The sequence below is a fragment of the Somniosus microcephalus genome, chromosome 6, assembly GCF_052327205.1.
Source record: "Somniosus microcephalus isolate GS21.2 chromosome 6, FLI_Smic_1.0, whole genome shotgun sequence".
Lineage (NCBI taxonomy): Eukaryota > Metazoa > Chordata > Chondrichthyes > Squaliformes > Somniosidae > Somniosus > Somniosus microcephalus.
This window is the reverse complement of record NC_140992.1, coordinates 211,160,978-211,179,140: the sequence shown is the minus strand read 5'-3', so window position 1 is coordinate 211,179,140 and position 18,163 is coordinate 211,160,978.

Here is an 18,163-nt window from a genome sequence, read left to right as displayed (position 1 = left end):
GTCCGAAGGGCAGCCACCAGGACGTCAAACGGTTCCCCGGTCGCCCCCTTCGCCTCGACAGTCTGTGCCTTTTGCACCGGAGGACCCCCTCGGCCTTGCCCCTTTTTCTAAGTCGGGCACTCTTGCCTCCAGTGTCCCATCTTCGCACACCCGAAACATGTCCTTGCCTTTTGGCATTAACCCCTTCCTGGCGCCATTCCTTCTTGCTACCCTCACTGGCCTTTATCTCATGTACCTTGCCTTTATTGGGTTTGACCTCCTCCTCTGAACTGGTTTTAAAGGCCAGGTTCATCATACGGAGCACGTCGGCCTCCGTATTTGCAAAGTCCTCGGAGTCAAACCAGGCTTCTGCTTTTGCCCTTATTCGTGGCAAACTGTTTGCCACGAGGGTCCTGAGCCAGTGATTCATGGGGCCCCCTTGCAGCTGTAACCTGTCTAGTATCCCACCCGTGGCCGTTTCGTATACAGGCCATAGCTTTTCTGCGAATGCCTGTTGGTGCTTCGCCAGCCAGCTGCAGCGTTCTCTCCACTCGGGAGAACGGACTACCCTGGGTATGTCCCATGGCTCTCAGGATTTCCTCCTTTAAATCTGCTGTGGTTCCCTGCCCCAGCTTGGTGGCTGCGGACAGGGCCTGGTACAATTTTCCATCCAGGGAAAATAGTAACAGCCTGTGAGTTTCGCCCTCACGACACCCATTGATCCCCCCAATTTGCAAAACTTCCATGAAGTGAATGGAGGGGTCCCCTTCTTTTCTTAATTTGGGCATGCTTGCTATCATAGCCTGCAGTTGTGGGTTGATAAATGGGACCACATAATCACTCTGCAGTGGGCCCTGAGCACCGTTTTGTGCGGGCGGACCCTACTTTTGCTGCCGCAGAGGACACATCAGTCCCAGTGGCACTTCCGGCACCGGTCAGGCTTCCCTATCCCATACCCAATCCTCAGACCTCTGTCTTTCCTCTTCCCAGTCCAACTAAGCTTTCCCCGGGGTTGTTAAGCAAACCATCCCTCTGGCTTTGGACAGGACTTGGGTCAGACTTTTTATCCTTTCCTCGCAGGGCCCATGGTTTAAATCCTCATACCACCGGCTCCTGGCTACCCTGTAGGCTGCCTTTATGTCTCTAAGCTGCCCCTCCAGCCCATCAACTTTACCCATTAAGCGGGCATTCTCCTCCCATACAGCCTGCTCATTGAGCTTGGCCTCGGTGACCTGGCACTGCAGGAACTCCCCGGTGTTACCGGAGTTTTCCTCCTGTGCACGTTTCTCCTGTCTTTCCTCGCGCAGCTCCTCCACTAGTCTATTACCCACTATCCCCCTTGCATCTGTCTTTTCTTCTGATTCCCTGAGCTCGGCCTGAAGATTTCCAACCTGCTCCCTGAGCAGTTGGACCAGTTTCTGCTGGCACAGGAGCCAAAACGCTTTTTCCTTTGACTTTTTATGCTCCTTGCTCCCTGTCCACTCTGCAGCCCTATCCTGAGGACTGTCAGAACGCAACATCTCCAGCACCCAGTACTGAGACGCATTAACTTTACCAAACACTTAGGAGGAAATTCTGTCCCCCATTGCAGATCTCTTGCCCTCTAAACTTTCCATGATCCTGTTCACACAACCTATCATCCTGCCGCGGTCGCCAATTTTGTAGGTGGTTTGGCTTGGTGGTTCGAATCACCTCTCCTACTTAGTACTAGACGACAGGAATTACAGTGAACATGATTGGAACACGGACAAGCTTTTCGGACTCAACCATACGGTGTTTAATAAGGTTAACACACACACCCACCTCCAGTATGTAAATTGACTGGTGGCGTAAAACAAACAGTACAACAATACAACTTGGCCTGTCGAACAGGCCCCTGTCTCGTATTAAAATGCCTAAAATCACACTGAGCTGGATTGTGATTCTGGAGGCGTGCAGGAGGCGGGACTACAACTTTCGGGTTTGTACTCCCGCCTCCATCGAGTTGTGGCCAACCCACGCGATTTTAACCCCCCACACACCTCCAATCCCTCCTCCATGGCCCAATGAAAATCTTGCCAACTGTGTTGCTATACAGGGTATAACATGGACTTGTCCCACAAAGCCCGGAACGTACACTATATAATACACACAGAACCTCCCCACTAAGCCCCTCTCGATTGGTTGGGACACACAACACCCCCTCACACAGTACCAGTGGTATTAAGGATGCGTGGGCTTGGACAATGCTCACCCCGATTGTCCGTTTTCTTGCTTCCCTGTGTAAAGCGGCTCTCCTGGTTCCATATTGCCGATGCGGTATCCAAGTCCCAGTTTCGAGGTTCGTTCCTACAGTCGAAGAGCAAGGCAAGGCTCTTGTTGCTCGTGGTGGTTTCTTCCCTCCATCCCGGATGGAGTGCTCAGTTCTTGGTTCAGAGGTGAGGGCACGCGAATGCGAGAGCAAGCGAGAGAGAGCGAGAATGGCCAAAGCTGCCTTCTCTTATACCCTAAAAGTTCAGTGATTGATGTCTTTTTAATCTTCTTTGTCCGGTTTCCCGCCTTTCAGTGCTATCCAATCTAGGTGCTAGTGTTAATGGCAGATGATGGGCCGCACTTCTCACCCGATCTTGGGTTAAGTGGTTTCCCATTAATTTACAATGGCCCATCTTCTGCCCATTGTTTCCCAGAGAACTCTGTCTGCTCAGACATTCTTCCGTAATCAGTTTGTAGGCCTGGCTGGAATCTCCTGTCCATTACGAACACCTGGGCCCCTCCCATCTTCTCCAAATAGGCTGCTGGTCAATCAGCAGTAACAATCATACAGAATGTCCGATACAAAAGTCCTTGGGGCCTGCGCTGATGCTTACACATCGGCCTTAACTGCAGGTGCTAAGGTGCCAAATTTTGTTGCCAGACTATTTCCAGTAGTTATGGGGTCAAGAATCAGGGGCCTTAAATACACCATTAAATGTAAGAAATTTAGAACAGAGGGCAGCTGTAAATTCTGTACACAGAGAGTTGTGAGTTTGTGGAATTTACTTCCAGGGTTAGTGGTTAAGGTAGACACTATGACAACTTTCAAGATTAGATTGGACAGGTGAATTAAGAAAAGGATTTCAAGGGTTATTGGAACAGGGAAGGTAAATGTGATTAGAACTAAATGTTCAGTTGGAGGGTAAACGCCCACACAGACTGGTTGGGGTGAATGTTTTTTTTCCATGTTGCAACTTCTATGTATTTCTACATAATATTTTAAATTCACTTTAGAGCATATGTTTCTGTTAAACAAGCTAATAATATATCATTAAGCCATTCTTTATAACAATAAGCACTGTTTATTCTGGAGCTACACTGAATATTATACATCAATCATCAAAAACTCTCAGCAGATGCAATTACTCCAGCTCCTGGACAACGGCCTCAAACACTGTAGTCTAGAAAGCTGGATCTTTTCAGTATAAACTAACTGAATAAGCAAGTGAGAAACAGACAGTATTTACTTACTGTAACTACAGTCAAAGTATTTCTATTATTTTATTAACTTGTGACACCACACTGCAAGATTTTAAAAGGACGCAGGAAAAGTTTAGTAGAAGGCTGATGAAGAGCTGGCAGTCCTTTATTTCCTACATTACACAGTGATTACACATTAAAAAGCACCTCATTGGCTGTAAACGCTTTGGGGGGAAATTTCACTTTTGGACGTGCTGAGAGCGGCGGGTCCGGTGGCGCGCGGGAAACCCGGAAGTCTGGGATTGAACTCCACAGCGTGCGTTTTAAGTCACTGACAGGTTCCCCACCTGGAGGTCAGCCTGGGGAGTCCGATCGTCGACCCGGGGGTGGTCTGTTCCCAAGTGGGTTCCGATACCGAACCCTGGGGGTTCCGATCCTGGGGGAAGGGGGGTGCGTGGGCGGTTGTACGATCCCGAGGGGGGTGGAGGTTGTATGTGGGGGGTATCTGATGGTGGGGGAGCTTGGGGGGCCGGGAGGAAGCACTCCTGCTCCTCCTGGCCCACAAGCAGGGCTCCCGAGGCTGCCTGCGCCTCGCTGCAGCTGCTGGGATTCCCGAGGCCCAGGAATCCCAGCTAGCCCCTGCCCGCCTATTGGCCCACCAGAGTCGGCGGGTTGGTGCCAGCTCCCTGACACGCTTCCATTTTTTACCATTTAACCCCCACCCACACCCAATTCCACCCGCTCCCCCATGTTAAAATTCCGCTCTTTGTGTGGTCTGAGGTTCTGAGAGGCACGGTATGTATAAAGTCTTTCTTTCTGTATCCATGCGGCTGCAGGACCTCTCTCAGAGAAGAACTGTGCAGAAACTGATCTGTGGGGGCTTATGCTGGAATTGGACACAATAATCATAAAGCTGGCAGATTATTTTGTTCTTCCACGTACTCTGTTGATCTCTCCCATTTTTCCTTTAAACTGATACTCATTTCTTCAAAGAGTTTTGCAATATTTGACATTTTGAATCCATTCTTAAAATTTTGGACAGTAAATGCATAGAGAATGGGGTTAATGCAGCCACTGAGAAAAACTAAAATTGTATTAAAAGTGCTCATTTCTGAAGCAATTTTTATTAATCCCGTCTGGGTTTCTTGATCCATTGTCCGCGAAGAGATCACAATAACATTGGTTATGTGTGCCGGCAGCCAACAAAGTGCAAAAGCTACTACAACACTCAGAATGAGCATTCCAGGTTTGTTTTTGGTCTGAAAGGTCCGTCGGTTTATTCTTGTAAATCCAACTGCATAACAGACACACATTATGATAAATGGAATGGCAAAACCCACCAAGCTTTCCAAGATAAGATGTATTACTGGCCGCCCCGTAAACTCGTCCAAACACCCACGAACCTTTGATGATGATGATGATGATTTAGGTGTAAAAACAGGAACGGCAAAAAGAAAGGCCGAAACCCAAATAACAATGATTACTTTACCAACAGTTCCTCGACTCTGCCATTTCTGAATAGCAAACGTGTGGAGCACGGCCGTCAGGCGCAAAACACTTATCACTGTGATGGAGAACACACTGGCGTACATGGATGACATGGTGAGATAAGTTGAGATTTTCCATATAAATGTTTCAAAAAAGCAGTGACTGATCAATAAAGAAATGGTAACCGGCACATTGATGAGGGTGAGTAAATCTGCCGCAGCCATGTTTAATATGAGCAAGATGGTGGGAGATCGTTGTTTAACGTTACGAAGAATGATCCAGATCACGAAAAAGTTCCCCGGCACTCCAACAAGACAAATCAGACTAAGAGCAGCACAGGCCACTGCTTTCCCTGCTGAAATGGAAGTGTCCTGGGTCACATTCTGATCCACAGATACATTGGAGAACTCCATTTGGATGATAACGTAAACAATTACTTTCTATAGTTACCTTCGGACAAGACAATCGCTTCTTCTGGAAACTAGTCTTTGGAGATCTCTGTGCTGTTTAACTAGTACTAACTTGATTTTATCATTGTATTTCTCAGTTTAAATGTGAACTGTCATTGGGTAAGAGACAAATAGCTAATCAGAATGTGAAGGAAGTTGTGAGTCAAGAGGAAACTGTTTCATAGCCTTCAAATTGTAATTGTGTTTGTTGCAGATCTTTCCATTTGGACTACATAGAATAGGTTTTCCCCCCGGTGCACACTCTGGATGGCAAGCCAGCAAAGCCTGCCCAATGGCAGCCTGAGAGTCACAGCGTGGGAAGAACCGGTACACTTTGAGGGCTGGGCCCTCAACAAAATTTGGCCAGCGGGAGGGGAACGAGTGCCCTGGGCTGGAGGATGATAGGTCTGTGGGAGGAGAGGGGTGACAAATGTTGGGGTGGGGGGGTGGGGGTTGGTAATCTGGAATGGCAAAGGCCCAGGCTGGTTTTCTGGAGCCCAGAAGAGCTCTCCAGAGGAAAGGTTCTCTCAAGTCGCACATGGTTTCCAGTGAGCCCTTCATCTCAACACTCTGGGCTTTATGAAGAGAAAGCAGCTTTGTTCAGGTGGTATCTGACCATGCAGAGATCATCATCCATACCTGTGGACACTATGCAGGAAGTAGAAATGATCCCTTCTTGTGCAACAATCGGCAGTGGCTAAATTATTTGAAGGAGAAGCAACACTGGGTGGATGGCTCTTGGGAGCCAACACTGAACTCATGGTTGCTGACCCCACTGAGAAAGTCCCAAACGGTAGAAGATAGTTTTGCCCTGGATGCCTGAGCATCTGTTTGTGTTTCTCAGCAGCCACCTCCACCTTTGAGGAAACTCTACCAAGCAGTTTGGGGACCATGAAAGAGTTTATGCAAAAGTTCAACAGCAGTGCGCAATGTTTGAAGTGATACCTCCCAGAGGATGCGGCAATGCCTCATTTATGTTTGTACTATGCTTGATGGGTCTCATGAGCAATGTGAACAAAATTAAGGTGAACAGTTTCATTCGCCTTCCTCCTGATCCCAGCATTGCTTGCTGCAAATGCAGGCCTGTCAGAGAGCCTATTGTCACAGTCAAGGTGCATGAAGGAGTCCAGCTCCAACATTGCATGGGGCTTTGCACGGAACTTGGAGCCCATGATGGCCAGGATTGAAGTGATGCGCAATTCCATTATAGCACCTGTGGACATGACCATGATGGTGGGTCTGATGGGCGATGTCTCAGCTTCCATTGCAGCACAAGTGGAAACGACCCAATCTCTGAGTGGTGCAGTGGAAGCACAGACTGCTCTCATGCAGGCTTAGTTTGCTGCCACGCAAGTTCGGACTGCTACCATCCTAGCTGCGATTACAAGTGTGGAAAGGGGCTTGCAGGGTCTCACAGCAGTCCAGCAATCTGTCCTCCAAAAGATGGCTAGGAATGCTGAGACGCCGCCCCGGGTGAGTGGCAGTGGCTCCATGGAGCAAGAACCTGCTGTCCTCTTTCAGACGACAACTTTCACACTTCCACCACTGCCACTCCGCCAGTGCCATTGCAGTTACCTGTCAGCCAGCCAGCCCAGACTGCTGCCACCTATGCCGAGGTGGTGTAGTCTACAACTGGGCCTTGTAGGCCCAGAGCTCCTCAAGGTGGTCCTGCAAGGTCACCTACAGTGTCCCCCAGGGTAGGTCAGGCGCCTTCCACCAGCCATTCTGCAGCCACTGGCGTAGCACTTCGTAGGAGCACTAGAATAGGCAATGGAACATGAAAGACAGGCACTAAGGTAATGCACAAGAGTGATTAGTTGACTTTGTAATGTAATATTGGAATTAATCAATTATAAATTATATTTGGATTATTTGTTTTGTGGTGGCTTTCATTTCAGTATTGTGCCAAAGAGAAGGCTGTGATGTTCCTTGACAGAGGGATGGTAAGTTGGGGAAGTGTTGAGCAACGGGGTTCTGCTGTTTCATTTAGGGGAAGAGGCATCTGCTGATGCTCTCACAGGCAGCCTGTCCGGAACAGGAATTTGCAGGCTGCCTCTTCCCTTCCTCCTCCTCCTCCTTCTCTTCCTCTTCTCTTTCTCCTCCTCCTGAAGTGGTCACGGAACCAATGGTGATAAGGGCTGCACCTCATGATGGCCAAGTTGTGGAGGATGCAACAGACCACCATGAAATGGGACACCCGCTCCGATGAGCTCCTCCTGAGCGGTCAAGGCAGCGGAACCGTTGCTTGGGCAGCCCGATGGTCAGCTCGATGACGTTCCTCGTGGCAGCATGGCTGTAATTATATGAGTGCTGGCCACAATTGCTGGGCTTGCGGAGGGGAGTCATTAGCCAGGTGTAGAGTGGATAGTCCTTGTCTCCGAGCAGCCAGCGTTGGGTTCGACGTGGTGGCTGGAAGATTGCTGGCACAGCAGACTGGCGCAGAATGAAGGCATCAAGACTGCTGCCAGGCTAGCGGGTATTCACCATCATGATGTGCTGAGTGTGGTTGCACACCAACTGCACAGCCTGGGCAGAGCCGGCTCAGGGGCCAAGTGGCCTATTCCTGCTCCTATTTCTTATTTCTTATGTTCTTAAGTGAGTGGTAGCCTTTGCTGTTACGGAACATCTCAGCATTGATATGCGGCGCCCGCAATGCCACGTGTCTGCTATCGACGTCGCCCTGCACATTGGGAAAGCCCAATATCCTGGCAATGCCACATGCACGCTCCTCCTGCTACTCTCTGTTTAGAGAGAAGGCAATGAAGTCCCTTCTCCTAGAGTAGAGAGACTCTGACCTCCCGAGTGCAACAACGAATGGCGAACTGCAAGAGGTTTGCTTTTGTTGCCTGTTCCAGCCTGGAAGGAGCCGCTCCTGAAAAACTTCAGGGCCAAGGTCACCTTGAGGGCCACTGACAGCCGTCATCACCCTGATCTGAGGCTGCGGGTCTGGTTCCAGGAGCTGGCAGGGTTCTGTGACCACCTCCTTGGTGAAGTGGAGCTGCCGAATGCACTGCTCCTGACTTAGGTGCAAGTTGGAGAAGTGCCCCTTGAAGACCCTAGGTGGGTAAAGCGCCCTGCTGAGAGCCCTCCTCCCCTCTGCCTCCTCCCTCTGCAAGCAGCTTGTCTTTGCTGCCTCTGCTCCAACTCGCTTTCATGCTGACGCACGAGGGGGACTGTGAGTAGAGCCCATATGACTGGGAGCAGGTGGTGTTGTCAGAGACCTTCCAGTTGCAGCCAACACCATCCCAACCTCCAGCAGCACTCCCTGCACACTTTAATCATGTTATAAATGTCTTCCAGCAAATCATTATTCATATAAACTCTGCAAGAGCCAGTACAAGAGAAATAATCAACTTACCTGCAAGTTGAATGTATCCCTTTAAATAGCGCTGGTCCCTTGTGCTGCTAAATGCACGTTCTGCTGTGCGAGTTTAGGAGAGGGCATTGTTTGGAACAGCGATGTCCAAAGTGGCAGGTCATGCATCAAATCTGTGTTGCGTCTTGATTTGCCTACTCAATACTGCCGCCACACGCACGTCCCGCCCGCTCTATCGCCCTCACCAAGAAAGCGACCAGCGCAGGCCGCGCCGGATGTGGGCGGAAGTGAGGCCGCTGTCATTTTTTTCCTTCGACCAGCCTTAACTGCCGGTGCTAAGGTGCCGAATTTTGCGACCAGACTGTTTCCAGTAGTTATTGGGTCAAGAATGAGGGGCCTTAGATACACCATTAAATGTAAGAAATTTATAACAGAGGGCAGATGTAAATTCTGTACACAGAGAGTTGTGAGGTTGTGGAATTTACTTCAAGGGTTAGTGGTTGAGGCAGAATCTATGACAACTTTCAAGATTAGATTGGACAGGTGGATGAAGTAAAAGGGCTTGAAGGGTTATTGGAACAGGGTGGGTAAATGTGATTAGAACTAAATGTTCACTTGGAGGGTAAACGCCCACACAGACTGGTTGGGGCGAATGGTCTTTTTCCATGTTGCAACTTTTATGTGTTTCTACATAATATTTTAGATTCACTCTGGACCATATGACATGAATCAGTCATTCATGAAAAAAAGACTTATGCAATAATACTGAGCGGCCTACAGGTGGCGTTGTCCAGGGAGACTATAAATACTCGGGCACGGGCCCAGTTTGCACAGGACATTCTTAACAGGAACTAGTGAAGGACACAACTAGACCTCCATGTGGTAAAACAGTGGATTAAAGCTTTGTTTAATGCTTAGACCAAGTGCCTAGTACTTTTCTTACGTCACCATATGTTTCTGTTAATTAAGCTAATATATCATTAAGCCATTCTTTATAACAATAAGCACTGTTTATTCTGGAGCTACACTGAATATTATACATCAATCATCAAAAACTCTCAGCAGATGCGATTACTCCAGCTCCTGGACACCAGCCTCAAACACTGTAGTCTAGAAAGCTGGATATTTTCAGTATAAACTAACTGAATAAGCAAGTGAGAAACAGACAGTATTTACTTACTGTAACTACAGTCAAAGTATTTCTATTATTTTATTAACTTGTGACAGCACACTGCAAGATTTTAAAAGGACGCAGGAAAAGTTTAGTAGAAGGCTGATGAAGAGCTGGCAGTCCTTTATTTCCTACATTACACAGTGATTACACATCAAAAAGCACCTCATTGGCTGTAAATGCTTTGGGGGGAAATTTCACTTTTGGGCGTGCTGAGAGCAGCGGGTCCGGCGGCGCACGGGAAATCCAAAACTCTGGGATTGAACTCCACAGCGTGCGTCTTAAGTCACTGACAGGTTCCCCACCTGGAGGTCAGCCTGATTGACAGGCTTGGCTTCCAGTCAGGCAACGAACACTGGAGAAGAGGTGGCGGAACAAGATAGGTCCGATCCTCAACACTGGTGGGGTGGACTGTTTCCAAGTGAGTTCCAATACCGAATCCCCGGGGGTTCCGATCCTGGGGGAAGGGGCAGGTGGTATGATCCCGAGGGGGGTGGAGGTTGTATGTGGGGATTTCTGATGGTGGGGGAGCTTGGGGGGCCGGGACGAAGCACTCCTGCTCCTCCTGGCCCACAAACAGGGCTCCCGAGTCTGTCTGCGCCTCACTGCAGCTGCTGGGATTCTCTCGGCCCAGGAATCCCAGCTAGCCCCGGTTATACCTGCCCATCTATTGGCCCGCCAGAGTCGGCGGGTTGGTGCTGGCTCCCTGAAACGCTTCCAATTTTTGCCCATTTAACCCCAGCCCACACCCAATTCCACCCGCTCCCCCATGTTAAAATTCCGCTCTTTGCGGGATCTAAGGTTCTGACAGGCATTGTATATATAAAGTCTTTCTTTCTTTCTGTATCCATGCGGCTGCAGGACCTCTCTCAGTGAAGAACCGTGCAGAAACTGATCTGTGTTGGTTTATGCTGGAATTGGACACAATAATCATAAAGCTGGCAGATTACTTTGGTCTTCCACGCCATCTGTTGATCTCTCCCATTTCTCCTTTAGACTGATATTCATTTCATCAAAGAGTTTTGCAATATTTGACATCTTAAATCCATTCTTAAAATTTTGGACAGTAAATGCATAGAGAATGGGGTTAATGCAGCCACTGAGAAAAACTAAAATTGTAGTAAAAGTGCTCATTCGTAAAACAATTTTTATTAATCCCGTCCGGGTTTCTTGGTCCATTGTCCACGAAGAGATCAGAATAACATTGGTTATGTGTGTTGGCAGCCAACAAAGTGCAAAAGCTACTACAACACTCAGAATGAGCATTCCAGGTTTGTTTTTGGTCTGAAAGGTCAGTCGGTTTATTCTTGTAAATCCAACTGCATAACAGACACACATTATGATAAATGGAATGGCAAAACCCAACAAGTTTTCCAAGATAAGATTTATTACTGGCCGCCCCATAAACTCGTCCAAATACCCACGAACCTCTGATGGTGATTCAGTTTGAAGAACAGGAACGGCAAAAAGAAAGGCTGAGACCCAAATAACAATGATTACTTTACCAACAGTTCCTCGACTCTGCCATTTCTGAATAGCAAACGTGTGGAGCATGGCCATCAGGCGCAAAACACTTATCACTGTGATGGAGAACACACTGGCATACATGGATGAAATGGTGAGATAAGTTGAGCTTTTCCATATAAACGATTCATTAAAGCAGCAACTGATCAAAAAATAAATGGTAACCAGCACATTGATTGGGGTGAGTAAATCTGCTGCAGCCAGGTTTAATATGAGCAGGATGGTGGGAGATCGTTGTTTAATGTTACAAAGAATGATCCAGATCACTAGTAAGTTCCCCGGCACTCCAACAAGACAAACCAGACTAAGAGCAGCACAGGTCACTGCTGAAATGGAAATGTCCTGGGTCACATTCTGATCCACAGATACATTGGAGAGCCCCGGTTGGGGGAGGAACCGGTCCACTTTGAGGGCAGGTCACTCATCAACATTTGGGCAGCGGGAGGTGAACGAGTGCCCCGGGCCGGAGGAAAATAGGTCTGTGGGAGGGGAGGGGTGTCCATTCTTGGGGTGGGGAGGCGATCCGGAATGGCCAAGGCCCAGGCTGGTTTTCTGGAGCCCGGAAGAGCTCTCCTGAGGAAAGGTTCTCTGAAGTCGCACATGGTATCCAGTGATGCGCTATCAATTACTCAAAAGACTGAGGTTAAGCGAGTAACTAACAGGCTTTTATTAACAAGAGAATGAAGGTGTGCCTCGAGTGGTCGACCAGTCCAGAATACAGAGGGACTGTGGAGCAGTCACCTTTATACCTGGACTCGTGGGAGGAGTCAGCCGAGGCATGTACAGACATGTACACAGTGGAATACAAACAGTGGTTTACCACATTCACCCCTTGTTTAAAAATGAGTCCGGCGGGGTGAAGTGTATTAAAAGTTTGTGTATTGGAGTCTCTCCGGAGGTCTTGTCTGCCGCTGTGATCGACGTGGTGACGGCAGGGGTAGTGAAGCTTCCGGCGTCGAGTCCCGCGTAGGCTGGGGCACTGGTGTGTAGTCCTCGTGGGTGTCGAGCGGGTCACGGGGCCCAGGCGTGCCGTCTGCAGGGGTTGGATATTGGATCGTGGGGGGGGGGGGTGGTAGTGGGTAGTGGGTTACTGGGGCCCCCGAGGGTGCGAGGCCTCGTATGGAGACTGTGTCCTCCCGCCCGTCCGGGTACGCAATGTAAGCATACTGGGGGTTGGCGTGGAGGAGGTCGACCCTCTCGACCAGGGGGTCTGTTTTATGGGTCCTCACGTGTCTTCTCAGTAGGACCGGTCCTGGGGACGTCAGCCATGGCGGTAGTGATGTCCCCGATGTGGACTTCCTTGGGAAGACAAACATTTTCTCATGAGGGGTGGCGTTAGTGGCAGTGCAGAGCAGTGACCGAATAGAGTGGAGCGCATCAGGGAGCACATCCTGCCAGTGGGAGGTCGGAAGGCCCCTAGACTTTAAGGCTAGCAGGGCGGCCTTCCAAACTGTCGCATTCTCTCTTTCCACCTGTCCGTTCCCCCGGGGGTTTTAACTGGTGGTTCTGCTTGTGGCAATACCCCAAGCGAGCAGGTACTGGCGGAGTTCGTCGCTCATAAACGATGAGCCCCGGTCGCTATGGATATAGCTGGGGAAACCGAACAGGGTGAAGAGGTCGTTCAGACATTTAATGACCGTGGCACTGGTCATGTCCGAGCAGGGGATGGCGAACGGGAAACGGGAGTACTCATCAATAATGTTGAGGAAGTACACATTACGGTCGGAGGAGGGGAGAGGCCCTTTAAAATCAACGCTCAGGCGCTCGAAGGGGCGAGTGGGTTTTATCAGGTGAGCCCTGTCTGGTCTATAAAAGTGCGGTTTGCACTCAGCGCAGATTTGGCAGTTCCTGGTCATGGTCCTGACCTCCTCAATGGAGTAAGGCAGGTTGCGGGCCTTAATGAAGTGGAAGAACCTGGTGACCCCCAGGTGGCAGAGGTCATTGTGGAGGGCCCGCAGTCTATCGATCTGCGCGCTGGCGCAGGTGCCACGTGATAGAGCATCCGGGGGTTCATTGAGCTTCCCGGGCCGGTACAAGATCTCATAATTGTAGTTGGAATGTTCGATTCTCCACCTCAAGATCTTGTCGTTTTTGATTTTGCCCCTCTGCTTGTTGTTAAACATAAAAGCAACTGAACGCTGGTCAGTGAGCAGGGTAAATCGTTTTCCGGCCAGGTCGTGCCTCCAATGACGCACAGCCTCCACAATAGCCTGGGCCTCCTTCTCAACAGCGGAGTGCCTGGTCTCCGGGCCCTGGAGGGTTCGTGAAAAGAAGGCCACGGGTCTCCGCGCCTGATTCAGGGTAGCGGCCAGGGCAAAGTCAGACGCGTCACTTTCCACCTGGAAGGGGATGGATTCGTCCACTGCGTGCATGGTGGCTTTGGCAATGTCTTCCTTGATACGGTGGAAGGCTAAGCGGGCCTCTGCCGTCAAGGGAAAAGAGGTGGACTTGATCAGCGGACGGGCCTTGTCCGCATAGTAGGGGACCCACTGGGCGTAATAGGAGAAAAACCCTAGGCACCTCTTCAGGGCCTTGAGGCAGTGGGGCAGTGGGAGTTCCATAAGGGGACGCATCCAGTCGGGGTTGGGACCGATGACTCCGTGTTCCACAACACAGCCAAGGATGGCGAGGCGGGTTGTGCGGAATATGTACTTCTCCTTGTTATACATCAGGTTCAGGAGTTGGGCGGTGCAGAGGAATTTTTCGAGGTTTGCGTCATGGTCCTGCAAGTCATGGCCGCAGATGGTCACATTGTCCAGATATGGGAAAGTGGCCTGCAACGCATTTTGATCGACCACCCGGTCCATCTCCCTTTGGAAGACGGAGACCCCGTTGGTGACGCCAAAGGGAACCCTAAGGAAGTGATGGAGGTGGCCGTTTGCCTCAAAGGCAGTATACTGGCGGTCCTCAGGGCGGATAGGGAGCTGGTGGTACGCTGATTTCAGGTCAATGGTCGAGAAGACACGGTACTGCGCGATCTGGTTGACCATATCAGCTATGCGGGGGAATGGGTAAGCGTCCAGCAGGGTGTAGCGATTTATTGTCTGGCTGTAGTCGATGACCAGGCGCTGCTTCTCGCCGGTCTTAACGACCACAACCTGGGCTCGCCAGGGGTTGGTGCCGCCCTCAATAATCCCCTCCTTCAGGAGCCGCTCCACTTCGGTTTTAATGAAAACCCTGTCCCCGGCACTGTATCGCCTGCTCTTTGTGGCGATGGGCTTACAGTCGGGGGTCAGGTTAGCAAACAGTGGGGGGGGGGGGTGACTCTGAGTGTGGAGAGGTTGCACCTGGTGCGCGGCGGGCAATTTGGAAGCTACTGGCTGCGGACTGTGAGTGGGGGGAGGGGTCCACCGTACGCCATCGTAACACTTTTAAGGTGGCACTGAAAATCTAACCCCAGTAGAACAGCAGCGCAGAGGTGGGGCAGGACCAGAAGTTTAAAATTATCGTACACAGTCCCATCTACTAAGAGTGTCACCAGGCAGTAGCCGCCAATGTCCGCCAACTGGGACTCGGAGGCCATAGAAATCCGCTGGTGCGCAGGCAGGACTGGGAGAGAACAACGCCGCACCATGTCGGGGCGGATGAAGCTCTCCGTGCTCCCAGAGTCAAAAAGGCAGATTGTTTCGTGACCATTTACCTTAATGTCCATTGTGGACCGGGCCAGTTGGTGCGGTCTCGCTTGGTCCAGCGTAACGGAGGCCAGCGTAGGGGTCGGTGTGTCGTTGCGGTTATCAGATGAGGCGATGTTGGGGGCCTGCTGCGTCCCGGCTGGCGTCCAAGATGGCGGTGTCCATGATCCCCATGTGGCTGGAGGCGTCCAAAATTGCTGCTGTTCCGGTGGTTCGCACATGGCTGGAGAGGCCCAAGATGGCGGCCCGCACGGCCCACACGTGGCGCTGCTGGGGTTCGGGGTGGCTTTGGCCCTGCAGACGCTGGTGTAGTGTCCCTTCTTCCCGCAGCCCGAGCAGATCGTATTTTTCGCCGGGCAGCGCGCTCTGGGGTGTTTGGCCTGGCCACAGAAGTAGCATTTCTGGCCTTGGGACACTGCTGCGGTAGTTGGGCCGTTGCTGGGATGTGGCTGGGGTGGCACGGCGCTATGAGACGGTCCTACCGTGTCCCAGGCTGTCGTTCCCCGCGGCGTCCACGGTGCAGAGGAGTAGGCATCCATGCCCCGGTAGGCTGCGTCCAATGATAGTGCGAGTTCAGAGGCCTTGTTAAGGTCGAGGTCACTCTGCTCCAACAGTCGCTGTCGGGTGTAATTGGACCTGTGGCCCGCCACAAAAGCGTCCCGGATAAGTTCCTCTGTGTACACGGCGGCCTTTACATCCTTACAACCACAGGCCCGGCCAAGCACAGACAGTGCCTGAAGGTATTCCTCGGTCGATTCCCCAGGTTGTTGTTTACGACTCCCCAGGAGGTGCCTGGCATACACCTCGTTCACTGGGCGCGTGTACTGGTCCCTGAGGAGCTTGAGAGCAGCCGTGTACGAGGTCGCGTCCTGGATGACCGAGTATGCTCGGTGGTTCACTTTGGAGATCAGGACATCCAGTTTGTCCTCATCCGATTTGACCGTTGCAGCGGAGACGATCAGGAATTTTTCAAAGCACTTAAGCCAGTGAGCAAACTTGGTGGATGCGCCCGCCTCCCGATGGTCTAAGTCCAGGCATGCTGGTGTGAGGATCTTCTCCATTATAAAAAAATCTTGTTAATAAAATTGATGCGCTATCAATTACTCAAAAGACTGAGGTTAAGCGAGTAACTAACAGGCTTTTATTAACAAGAGAATGAAGGTGTGCCTCGAGTTGGCGACCAGTCCAGAATCAGAGGGACTGTGGAGTAGTCACCTTTATACCTGGACTCGTGGAAGGAGTCAGCCGAGGCATGTACAGACATGTACACAGTGGAATACAAACAGTGGTTTACCACATCCAGTGAGCTCTTCATCTCAACACTCTGACTTTATGAAAAGGGAGCAGCTTTGTTCAGGTTGTATCTGAACATGGAGACATCATCATCCATACCTGTGGACCTTATGCAAGAAGTAGAAATGATCCCTTCATTGTGCAACAGTTGGCAGTGGCTAAATTATTTGAAGGAGAAGAAACACTGGGTGGATGGCTCTTGGGAGCCAGCTCTGAACTCATGGTTGCTGACCCCACTGACAAAGTCCCAAAAAGTAGAAAATAGTTTTGGTCTGGATGCCTGAGCATCTGTTTGTGTTTCTCAGCAGCCACCTCCACCTTCGAGGAAACTCTACCAAGCAGTTTGGGGACCATGAATGAGTTTATGCAAAAGTTCAATAGCGGTGCGCAATGTTTGAAGTGATACCTCCCAGAGGATGCGGCAATGCCTCATTTATGTTTGTACCATGCTTGATGGGTCTCATGATCAATGTGAACAAATGGAAGGTGAATGGTTTCATTCGCCTTCCTCCTGATTCCAGCATTGCTTGGTGCAATGGCAGGCCTGTCAGAGAGCCTATTGTCACTGTCAAGGCGCATGAAGGAGTCCAGCTCCAACATTGCACGGGGCTTTGCACGGAGCTTGGAGCCCATGATTTCCAGGATTGTATTGATGGGGAAACTCCATTATAGCACTTGTGGACATAACCATGCTGCTGGGCCTGATGGGCGATGTCGCAGCTTTCATTGCAGCACAAGTGGAAACGATCCAATCTCTGAGTGGTGCAGTGCAAGCACAGACTGCTCTCATGCAAGCTTAGTTTGCTGCCATGCAAGATCAGACTGCTACCATCATGGCTGCGATTACAAGTGTGGAAAGGGGCTTGCAGGGTCTCACAGCAGTCCAGCAATCTGTCCTCCAAAGGATGGCTAGGAATGCTGAGGTGCCGCCCCGGGTGATTGGTAATGGCTCCGTGGAGCAAGAACCTGCTGTCCTCTTTCAGACGACAACTTTCATACTAACACCACTGCCACTCCGACTGTGCCATTGCAGTTGCCTGTCAGCCAACCGGCCCAGACTGCTGCCACCTATGCCGAGGTGGTGTAGTCTACAGCTGGGCCTTGCAGGCCCAGAGCTGCTCAAGGTGCTCCTGCAAGGTCATCTGCAGTGTCCCCCAGGGAAAGTCAGTTGCCTTCCACCAGCCATGCTGCAGCCACTGGGGTAACACTTCGTAGGAGCATTAGAATAGATAAAGGAACATGAAAGACAGACATTAAGGTAATGCACAAGAGTGATTTGTTGACTTTGTAATGTAATATTGGAATCAATCAATCATCTATATATATAAAAGGATATGTCTCTCTGTCTGTCTCTCTGTCCGGCTATACAATCAAAAGTTATAGAGCGTACCTACACATATTTTATTTCAAAAGAAAGCTCATCATTAGGGGACTCTTGTAGGCATATTTACTTTTTGCTCGGATAAAAATTGTGCTGACGGTCGGACAAAAATTGTGCCGACGGTATCCAAAAAACTTTCAAAATTCCTCTCATTATCCACTCATTTGCATCGAGTGGGGGTGGGTTCATTGTGTATGCGGGCAGGCCATCCTACAGTTGAGTGATGTGATGATTGACCAATCCTACAGTTCAGTGACCTGACGGTTGACCAATCGGTGCGTGTGTGGGCGGGCCTTATCATTCTGAACCAAGGTGAGTGGCAGCCATCTTGATTCGTCACTTTATTTTTTTTCCCACTTTCTGTGTGTTTATTGTCTGGGTGGGGCCTCATCCTTCAGAGACTATAAATACATTAGTTTAGCCTTCTTTTCTCCACAAAGATACGGACACTGGCCTGAGTACATCTGAGCCACTTGGAGGATTGAGAAATGAGTGCAA